Here is a 10,137-nt window from a genome sequence, read left to right as displayed (position 1 = left end):
CAGCCCTCGGGGAAACACAGTAGACAGTTTATCAGTCCGTTATAAAATAGAATCAACCACAATCTAATAACAATAGGTCCGCGTAACGTGACGCATTAAGTGCGAGAAACGCGTTTAGTGACAAGGACAAAATATCAGCTAATTCACGCCGCAACAATGTAAAATACTCGCTAACGTCTTTGATAATAAACACTGAGTAACTCTTCCATCCTCTCTCCCCTCTTCCTCTCTCCTCCTCTCCTCCTCTCTCTCTCCCTCTCTCTCTCTTGTCTCTACGGTCGTGTTTCCCCAACTGGAACAAAAAACCCACTCGAAACCGCCGCGATTGTTAACCGACCAAATTACACCCGGAATTGAAGATAATCGACGGTAATAGAAACGATTAAGCGTTATTTAAGCCTGGATAAAATGGCGTGTTATACGTAAAACCACGCGATCGAGAGGCGGCAGACGATCATCTTAACAATCACGGCCGTTTTACATTCAAATATCGAGTCGTCGTGAGCAGAATTGTGTAGCGATCCTAAATGATGCGTAGAGACTTCCGGTTTCGTCTTCTCTGTTACCGAACGACGTCGTTGCGGATGAATACATCGGCTTGTGACTGTTCGCATCTTCTGAGGAGACGAGTATTCATGCGTTAAGCCGATCGAGTTCTTCCCCTCTCCCTCTCTCTCGCTCTCTCTCTCTCCCTCTCTCTCGCTCTGAAGAATCCTTCAAATTCCACTTCAGAAACCGAGACAAAATTTTAATTTCATTTTTTTCGCCGCAACAACTTCATTGTTTGAAATGTTTCTGGACTTGAACAAAGTGGAACAGCAGGGCCCAGTTTCCTGAAAAAGTTTAAGCCTAAAGCGGTTAAAGTTTGAATTGTTGTCCTGATCGAAAACATGACGTAACCAATGGCAATTACACCAAAAATTTGAGATAAATTTTTTTGTGAAACTGGGCCCTGCGGGGACGTTTAACGGCGTCAGATGAACCAGTTCCACAGTTCAGGACCGCAAACTGTGGAACTGGATGCTGTGTGGACCGGTATTGCGTACAAGCAGGGGTGGATCCAGGGAGGACATTGCCCGGGGTGTCCCCAGCGCATCCATTGTTTCGGCCCCAATCCCCTAAAAGCATCCGGAAATATTTGAAGGATCTTCCTTTCCAGAACAAGAGGGTAACAAATCAAATAAAATGTACTTATTGTATATAAAAGCCTAGCAATAGGTCCTTCAGATAGGCCCCGGACCCTCGATACCTGCGGACGCGCGTCTCTAAAAAACCAACAGCCATTGGAAAACCCGTGTGAACCCGCTAACTGAATATATATTAAACATCCTGGATCTGTCCGTGAAAAACGCAAAATTAAATTCTACGACGAATGCCTAATCTATTGTCAAATATATATCTGAAAGGAGATAGTTATGTGTAGTGATTAGAGATGACCCCTTTCGCACAGCGGGTCGCTGTATACAATGGGTATTATTGCTCGGCTGGCATGCATCGGTTCTATGGTGTAATGGTTAGCACTCTGGACTCTGAATCCAGCGATCCGAGTTCGAGTCTCGGTAGAACCTTCTACTTTTTTTCTCTGACCTATATATAACTCTGGACTCTACCTTCTAATTGCGTTGTTTTTTACCTACTTTAATCACAGGTTTAACCACGTTCATTGATTACCGAATTAAAGGGGGAAGACTAGAGGGAGAAGGAGAGGTAGAGAGAGAGAGAGAGGGGGAGAGGAGGGGAGAGAGAAAGAGACTGAAGGAGAGAAGGAGAGAAGAGAGACAGGAGCCAGCACCACTAGCAGACGGCAGCTATAACTCTCTCTGTGTCGGTACACTGAGCCCGCGCGCGGCTCGAAACAGTTTTAATGTGCGCGGATAATTCTACCAATTATCCAGTCATCTAATAATGATTAATACCCGATCATTTATTCCGCTTATAACGTCAAGAAAACCTCGAGTAAATTAACCGTGCAGCACAGACAGACAGACACAGTGAAACTCATACATCTTATACTGCGCAAGAAATATCGTAATCGAGTTAACTTTACAGACCTCGCACGAGACCTTACCCGCCAGACCTCATCGAGGTCTTACCGAGAACTTACCGAGACCTCACGAGACCTCACCAAGACCTCACGAGAGCTTTACCGAGACCTCACGAGACGTTACCGAGACCTCTCGAGACCTCAATGAAACCTCACCAGAGCTTACCGAGACGTTACCACGACCTCACATGCCAATAGTGAATGATTACTGAATAACAACAATTTCTTGTGACCCGGCACCAGTTCCATAAGCGAGACTTAAATCTAATGGTCTTAAATCTGAAGACTGGTCTTAAGTTGTTAGACTGGTCTTAAGTCTAATGACTTAAATTGTTCGACTGGTTATAGAACTGATTTCTTTTACTTATTTCCCGACCCGTCAATACTGCTTTCTGTACGGGGTGAGATTGATATTGATTTATCGGGTGGAGGCGGAAGTTAACCGGAGAATCGAGTCAAACGCTTTTGTGAAATCGATGAATATCGATGAATGTAACCGCGGTGCGCGCGCGGTTTTACACCGGATGAGGCTGGACGAAGCGTTACCGCTGGTTACCGCTGACTGCAACAATCGACTGTAATTAACGTTATGTTAGTAATCAGTAACTATTATCTGTTAATGACGATTATTTACGGCTGATTGTTTGTCCTGGATTTATACCCATAAATATAGTTTTCATAAATCGCTGATGCGAACATAAATATGTATACAATATCATTAGTATTTGAGATATCGTATCAAATTATTACTTGATATAGCAATAAACGATATACTGAATTATCATATCACCTTAAAACACTTGATATATCAATATACTGATCGAGATGTCATATCAAATACTCAAATACTTGATATAGCAATAATGATATACTGAATAGAGCAATATATTATATACTGAATTATCATATCAAATTTAGATATTTGATGTATCAATAATTGATGTGCTGAAATATCATCACATTTAATGCGTGATATATCAATAAATGATAAACTGAGTGAGAATTCGATAGATTCAGTAAAACTACTACTATATGGTCTGTACGTTCACGATTAGACAAAAAAAAACAATTCATTAGACTGGTTTTTTAAAGTTGATTAAATTGATCATACATAGATCACGAATTTGCCAGACGACTGTACGTGTTTAAAGATTTCTTCATTTTAAACCAAAGTGATTATCAATAGACATTGTCTGTAACCAGGGACACCACGTTACAATAGTGTCAATTAATCGGGATTCGAACCGTCAACAATCGAAAGTTTACGGCGCGTGGATCACAGTAACAAAGAGACAGAGACAGAGCGGAACTGGCCCGGGGTTAGTGAGGATGTGATATCGCTTATCGGGAACGGATAAAGAACTGCAGTTTCGCTGTTGCGGCAATTAACAGCGATAGAACAAAAATCGTTTGATGCTGAAATCAATGCGAGATCGAGAACAATGCCGCAGTAATTAGAGGATAGAGGAGAGAGGAGAGGAGAGGAAGGAGGAAGGAGAGGAGGGACTAAACGAGAGAGGAGAGAGAGAGAGAGGAGAGAGGAGAGGGGAGAGAGAGGAGAGAGGAGAGAGGAGAGAGGAGAGAGAGGAGAGGATAGAAGAGGAGAAGAAGGATAGGAGATAATAGAGAAGAGGAAGGAGGAAAGGAGAGGAGAGGAGAGGGGAAGAAGGAGAGGAGAGGAAGGAAGAAAGGAGAAGAGAGGAGAGGACGGGAGGAGAGGAGAGGAGAGGAAGGAAGGAAAGGAGAGGAGAGAGGAGAGGAGAGAGGAGAGAGGAGAGAGGAGAGAGGAGAGAGGAGAGGAAGGAGAGGAGAGAGGAGAGAGGAGAGAGGAGAGAGGAGAGAGGAGAGAGAGAGAGAGGAGAGAGGAGAGGAAGGAGAGGAGAGAGGAGAGGACAAGAGGAGAGAGGAGAGGAAGGAGGAAAGGAGCGGAGAGGAGAGAGGAGAGAGGAGAGAGGAGACAGTACTCTCCAGTAGCTCAGACTCAGAAGGAGCTAGAATCAACTGACAGAAAGACTCCTCTCCTCACTACATGATAGAGATTCAATTAACCCCCCGCAGAGATTCATCACCACCGCACAGTGTACACAGTACACGACAGAGCAGTCTCCGCCGCCACACAATCTGATCGCTTGTCGCGATCTCAACTCGTCGTGTCTGCGTGAGTGGCGTTATTTAACGTCTGATAGCGGCGCTGTATCAGCAGTAACAGCGTCAACAATTAACACAATTCACAATAATACGAGATAATCCAATAATCCCCCATATAGTGACGGATAATCTCTAGATTAACTTACGTGAACCAATAACCGTTTTGGTTTATATTTTATCTAACAATGTTTGTCCATAAAACCACAATAATAGCTAATGTATTTCGATAATAGTCTCATCGGGTTCAACGTATAAATAATAAAATAAACCACATAGGATTACCACGTACGATTATATTTTCCTTTATTTCAATTCTATATCTTGGATTCTATAACGGGTTAAAATAATGGAGGCAAGATAAAAAGTCTTGCTTCCGTTATTTCATCCCGATGGCTCTTTACACCCCCCCCCCCTTCAAACAATTTTATATCTTTGGCGTATATATGAACCGGGTTTGATTTCATCCCCCCCCCCCACTCCCCACTCTCCCTCCTCTCACCCCCCCCCCCCTCAAACAAAAAAAAATTATCAAATATCACAGCTACAAATAAAACTTGCCGACGGGAAGAATTTCCCGAATAATGAAAATTCTCAAACGACACAAAAAGAAGGTTTTGAACGAGCCCCGGTTTTGATAGTTTTATCTCGGTTTGAGATCTCAACGATATCGAATATCAATCCGAAATAGGATAGATTTCTAAATGACTAGTGAACCGTAAAATACGGACTGAAGCCTCAAACCGATCCGACCTACTGATAGTCTACGTTAGAACCGTTCAGTTACTGAGTCCGATTTCACGCCCGGTTACGCGCCCGGTCAGACGGACTACGATCACTATCATTCCGTGTTTTATTATTACCCTCCGGGGAATCTGAAGACTCGACCACGAGGAATTAAGAGACAGAGAGAGAGAGTGAGAGGGAGGGAGGGAGGGAGGGAGGGAGGGAGGGAGGGAGAGGGAGGGAGGGAGGGAGATAGAGAGAGAGAGGGGGGGAGAGAGAGAGGGGGATGGCGCAGATTTTTAGCCTAAGCTTCAGGGATTTTAGTTTTTAAGCATTTAAACTGGCGCGTACACGCGAGGCCATCTGTTACAAATGCGCCACCATACCACAAACACCTCCCATCACTGAATTCTATTAGAAATACTTTATCATCGAAATACTGCGATTTAGATGTTCAGGGCCCAGTTCCATACCTCATAACCTAGTTGTGAGCCCGAGTTCAGATTTTACTAAAACAGTTATTGAAATGGAATTTTCGGAACTGCAACCAACCCCGGGACCAGTTCTACAGTTTGTATTGGCGTCTGATATTCGACTTAATAAACTAATTTTTCGCAACGTTTGGCTTACGTCGAAAATCGTTTGACTTAAGTAGATAATCGTATATCGATAATCTAACCAGAGACTGATAAAGTCACATTCTTTTCAGTCATGAAAGAATTGTTCTCTGACACCTTGTTTTCATTTGATTACTTCAATTAAGTCGACACACGACGACGACACAATGCTGATATAATTGGGTTAATCTCGAAACAGACACGGCAACACGCGAGACGATTTGGGTTCGAATCCCGTTAATTCAACAAACACCCCGGTAATTATATTCATATCATACACAGTTTACGGGACCATTAATCTATCTGAAAGCGACAATTTTATTTTCATTATTGGCAATCGAGGATTTCATCGAACACAAGGTGCGAAAATTAGGAGCCAATTGACAACCGGAAGTAATCAAATAACCAATCACGAGTCGCGATTCTGAAATAATCGTTTTACGAGTTCAATTTGAAATGATAACGGTTCGCATTGTTGTGTTCGGGTGTTTAACGTAAACAAACACGCGTAAGTCACGTTTAACAACGTCGAATAACGTATCGAACACTTACGTTATGACGTCGTTAACGTAAGGACGTCTCCGGATCGGACGTTAATCGGATGTTAACATAACCGGAAGTATAATTTGCGAAACGTCGTCGTGAACGTAACGCTTTTTCAACAATGTCAATCGTAAAAATGACGTCACGCGGATGGATAAACCAAACGTCACGATCGAACGATTGTTGCTGAATTATTATCGCGTCACCCACGCGTTTCCGGTTCCGGCGGCTTTTGGTCGCATTATTTTATTATGATGAGAATTTTTTAAAGAACAACAAAAACTCGGAGTCGACCTGAAAAAGTCGGAGTCGCCCACGCTTAATTCGAGAGTTGGAACCGATCAACAATCTCAACATCGGGACGACAGCAGATATATTTGACAGTTTGCTGAAAATACTGATCGTCCACACTTCACATGTGTTCAGTGCTTCACCTGAGACATTTCTAATTGAAAATGAACTACAAACACCAGATATTAGACATTTTATCAGCACACTTTCAGAAACTGATCGTCCACACTTCACATGTGTTCAGTGCTTCACCTGAGACATTTCTAATTGAAAATGAACTACAAACACCAGATATTAGACATTTTATCAGCACACTTTCATAAACCGATCGTCCACACTTCACATGTGTTCAGTGCTTCACCTGAGACATTTTTAATTGAAAATGAACTACAAACACCAGATATTAGACATTTTATCAGCACACTTTCAGAAACTGATCGTCCACACTTCACATGTGTTCATTTCTTCACCTGAGACATTTCTAATTGAAAATGAACTACAAACACCAGATATTAGACATTTTATCAGCTCACTTTCAGAAACTGATCGTCCACACTTCACATGTGTTCAGTGCTTCACCTGAGACATTTCTAATTGAAAATGAACTACAAACACCAGATATTAGACATTTTATCAGCACACTTTCATAAACCGATCGTCCACACTTCACATGTGTTCAGTACTTCACCTGAGACATTTCTAATTGAAAATGAACTACAAACACCAGATATTAGACATTTTATCAGCACACTTTCAGAAACTGATCGTCCACACTTCACATGTGTTCAGTGCTTCACCTGAGACATTTCCAATTGAAAATGAACTACAAACACCAGATATTAGACATTTTATCAGCACACTTTCATAAACCGATCGTCCACACTTCACATGTGTTCAGTACTTCACCTGAGACATTTCTAATTGAACCTGAGACATTTCTAATTGAAAATGAACTACAAACACCAGATATTAGACATTTTATCAGCACACTTTCAGAAACTGATCGTCCACACTTCACATGTGTTCAGTGCTTCACCTGAGACATTTCTAATTGAAAATGAACTACAAACACCAGATATTAGACATTTTATCAGCACACTTTCAGAAACTGATCGTCCACACTTCACATGTGTTCAGTGCTTCACCTGAGACATTTCTAATTGAAAATGAACTACAAACACCAGATATTAGACATTTTATCAGCACACTTTCAGAAACTGATCGTCCACACTTCACATGTGTTCAGTGCTTCACCTGAGACATTTCTAATTGAAAATGAACTACAAACACCAGATATTTGACATTTTATCAGCACACTTTCAGAAACTGATCGTCCACACTTCACATGTGTTCAGTGCTTCACTTGAGACATTTTTAATTGAAAATGAACTACAAACACCAGATATTAGACATTTTATCAGCACACTTTCAGAAACTGATCGTCCACACTTCACATGTGTTCAGTGCTTCACCTGAGACATTTCTAATTGAAAATGAACTAACTATAAACACCAGATATTAGACTTTTTTTTCAGCGCACTTTCAAAAACTGATCGTCCGCAACTCATATTCAGGCTGTAGATTGTCTGAAGATCAACCATTCCTATCCAGGACACACATCGATAGCAATTCAAATCATCACTAATTAAAGATTGTCAGTAAAGCACCACGGGACAGATTCCTGAATGAATACACCTTCTAACAGAGGGGCGTCCTTCAGTACACCCGCCCCCTCCCCCGCCCCTCCCCCGCGAACCCCCCCCTAACCCTACATTCAGTATACACACAACCACATAGTAAACTAAATTAGTACAGAATACAAACTTCCCCAGTGACACTAGTACAAAAATAAAATCTATTGTTGAAATGTCGGAGTCGTTACGTCAACACGGACCGTTTACGTATTACAACAATGTCTACACGATTATTACTCTATTGTTGTACGTTAACGCGTCTATAACGCGTCCATAGTGTCCGGTGAAATTATAGGGTACACACCGGCAGATGACCAAACTGCCTATATGATACACGATGAGTCGGGTGGGGCCTTGTTGCAAAACATTGGGTAATTCGGGGGTCGGATTTGTAAGAGTGAGTTCCGTTGTGTTCGGGTGAAACATCCTGTGTATCGCGATGGCAGACGATGTAGAATTCATCTGGGAAATTTCACACACAATCTATAATCAGCAGACGATCAGAGGTCTCTATAGTCACATGTATATACGAAATTCACACAATATTGAAAATGACATTTTCGGGAATATTTCTCAGAGATTATCGATATCATTATCAAGATAACTTTGGGATTTTACAATAAATACTGATAAATGTCGATCCGACTGTTTAAAAATATATCCTAGAGATTCCTTTAATGTAAAGTGATTTTATGTCATAATGTGTTGAATAATGAATTATCACATTATCAAGATAACTTTGAGATTGTTTATGAGAGAATCTCACAATATTGAGATAATACGATATACGATTTTACAACTGATAACTGATGATTCAGAAATATGTCTTTGAGATTGTTTCAATGTAAAGTGCTTTGAGTTTTGAAATTATCATTGTTATCACTATCATCATCTACGTAAATTTGAGATTTCATATAAAACCCACCTAAAAATGAAAATTAAGCAACGGTGTATTATAGGTTGTAGGTAAAATTCCCCTGGGTAAAAACGCCCAATTCTTCAAAGTAGGTTAACCACCCCACTTGACGATTTTTAAAAAAAAATCTCAAAGCAAGATATTTCTAGCCATTTTTAATGTATATTTTTGTGTAACAAAATAATACAAGCAAAAACTTGACAGCAGTGACTTTTAGACCCTTAATGGGCTTCATACTAATTCAAAATCTAATCATACATTCAATTCAAAATCTCTTTTTTTCATTTGGTGAAAGTTGTTTGAGAGCCATGACAGTAGTACAAGCCCACAGTGGCTTCATACAACCCCGAATCTAAATTCACACCATTTCTTTCTATCCATTTCGTGGAAGGTGTCGATGATATCAATGGAATGTAAGATTATAATCATTACTCACCGAGGGCTTTTTATCTAAATAATAATAACAATAATAAAAAAAAATAATAATAAAAATAATTCGTGACCATTCTTTCATTATGAATGAGTTGAAGTATCTATGACAACAACGATAAAAAATACTCGTCATTTCGATTGTTGCGTCGTCGCTGGTTGAACGTAGAGAGAATTCTGATCAATTATCTATTGTGAATTTATTGTCGTCGCAACAATGCGAACGTATGATTTATCAATTTAAACGTGTATTTAATTGTTGGGTTTTATCACACGTAAGACATCCATCAGCCATGATACCCTCCTCCCCTGAACGTAAACCACGCCGTCGGGACTATACAATACTCGTAATACTAACACAACCCACGCCGTTTTTTCCCATCGGAAAATCGTCGCATAAATATCACGCTATGTAGAGAGAACGTCGGCTTGTTTTCTTTTTTTTTCAATGCGTTCACTCAAATTACTTTCAAAACTATTGAAATTTTACGATTATCGTAAAGAATAGTGAGTTATATAGATAGCTCGATAGATGTGTGTTTGTGTCAGGTGATTATAGGTTCACATTCTTGCGAGGGTTACTATAGGTGACATTCTGTCTTTTGAAGCCGTTCGTAAAATCACATAGTCGTCATTGTTCGGCGTCTCAATATCGACAAAGAACCGATGTTAATGCGGTAGATGTCACTTTCTTTCTTTCAGTTATGAACAGAACTATAAGGTGCACATGTT

General features: G+C 40.6%; 1 non-coding gene across 1 annotated transcript; it reads left to right on the top strand.

Moving 5' to 3' along the window:
* Positions 1–1,496: 1,496 nt before the first annotated feature.
* On the top strand, positions 1,497–1,568 carry Trnaq-cug (transfer RNA glutamine (anticodon CUG)). Its single transcript has one exon. It is a non-coding gene; the product is annotated as a tRNA-Gln (tRNA).
* The last annotated feature ends 8,569 nt before the right edge of the window (positions 1,569–10,137 follow it).

Source organism: Tubulanus polymorphus, chromosome 6 (genome assembly GCF_964204645.1).
Source record: "Tubulanus polymorphus chromosome 6, tnTubPoly1.2, whole genome shotgun sequence".
Classification (NCBI taxonomy): Eukaryota; Metazoa; Nemertea; class Palaeonemertea; order Tubulaniformes; family Tubulanidae; genus Tubulanus; species Tubulanus polymorphus.
The sequence above is the reverse complement of the archived record's forward strand: the minus strand, read 5'-3'. Positions and strand labels throughout refer to the sequence as shown.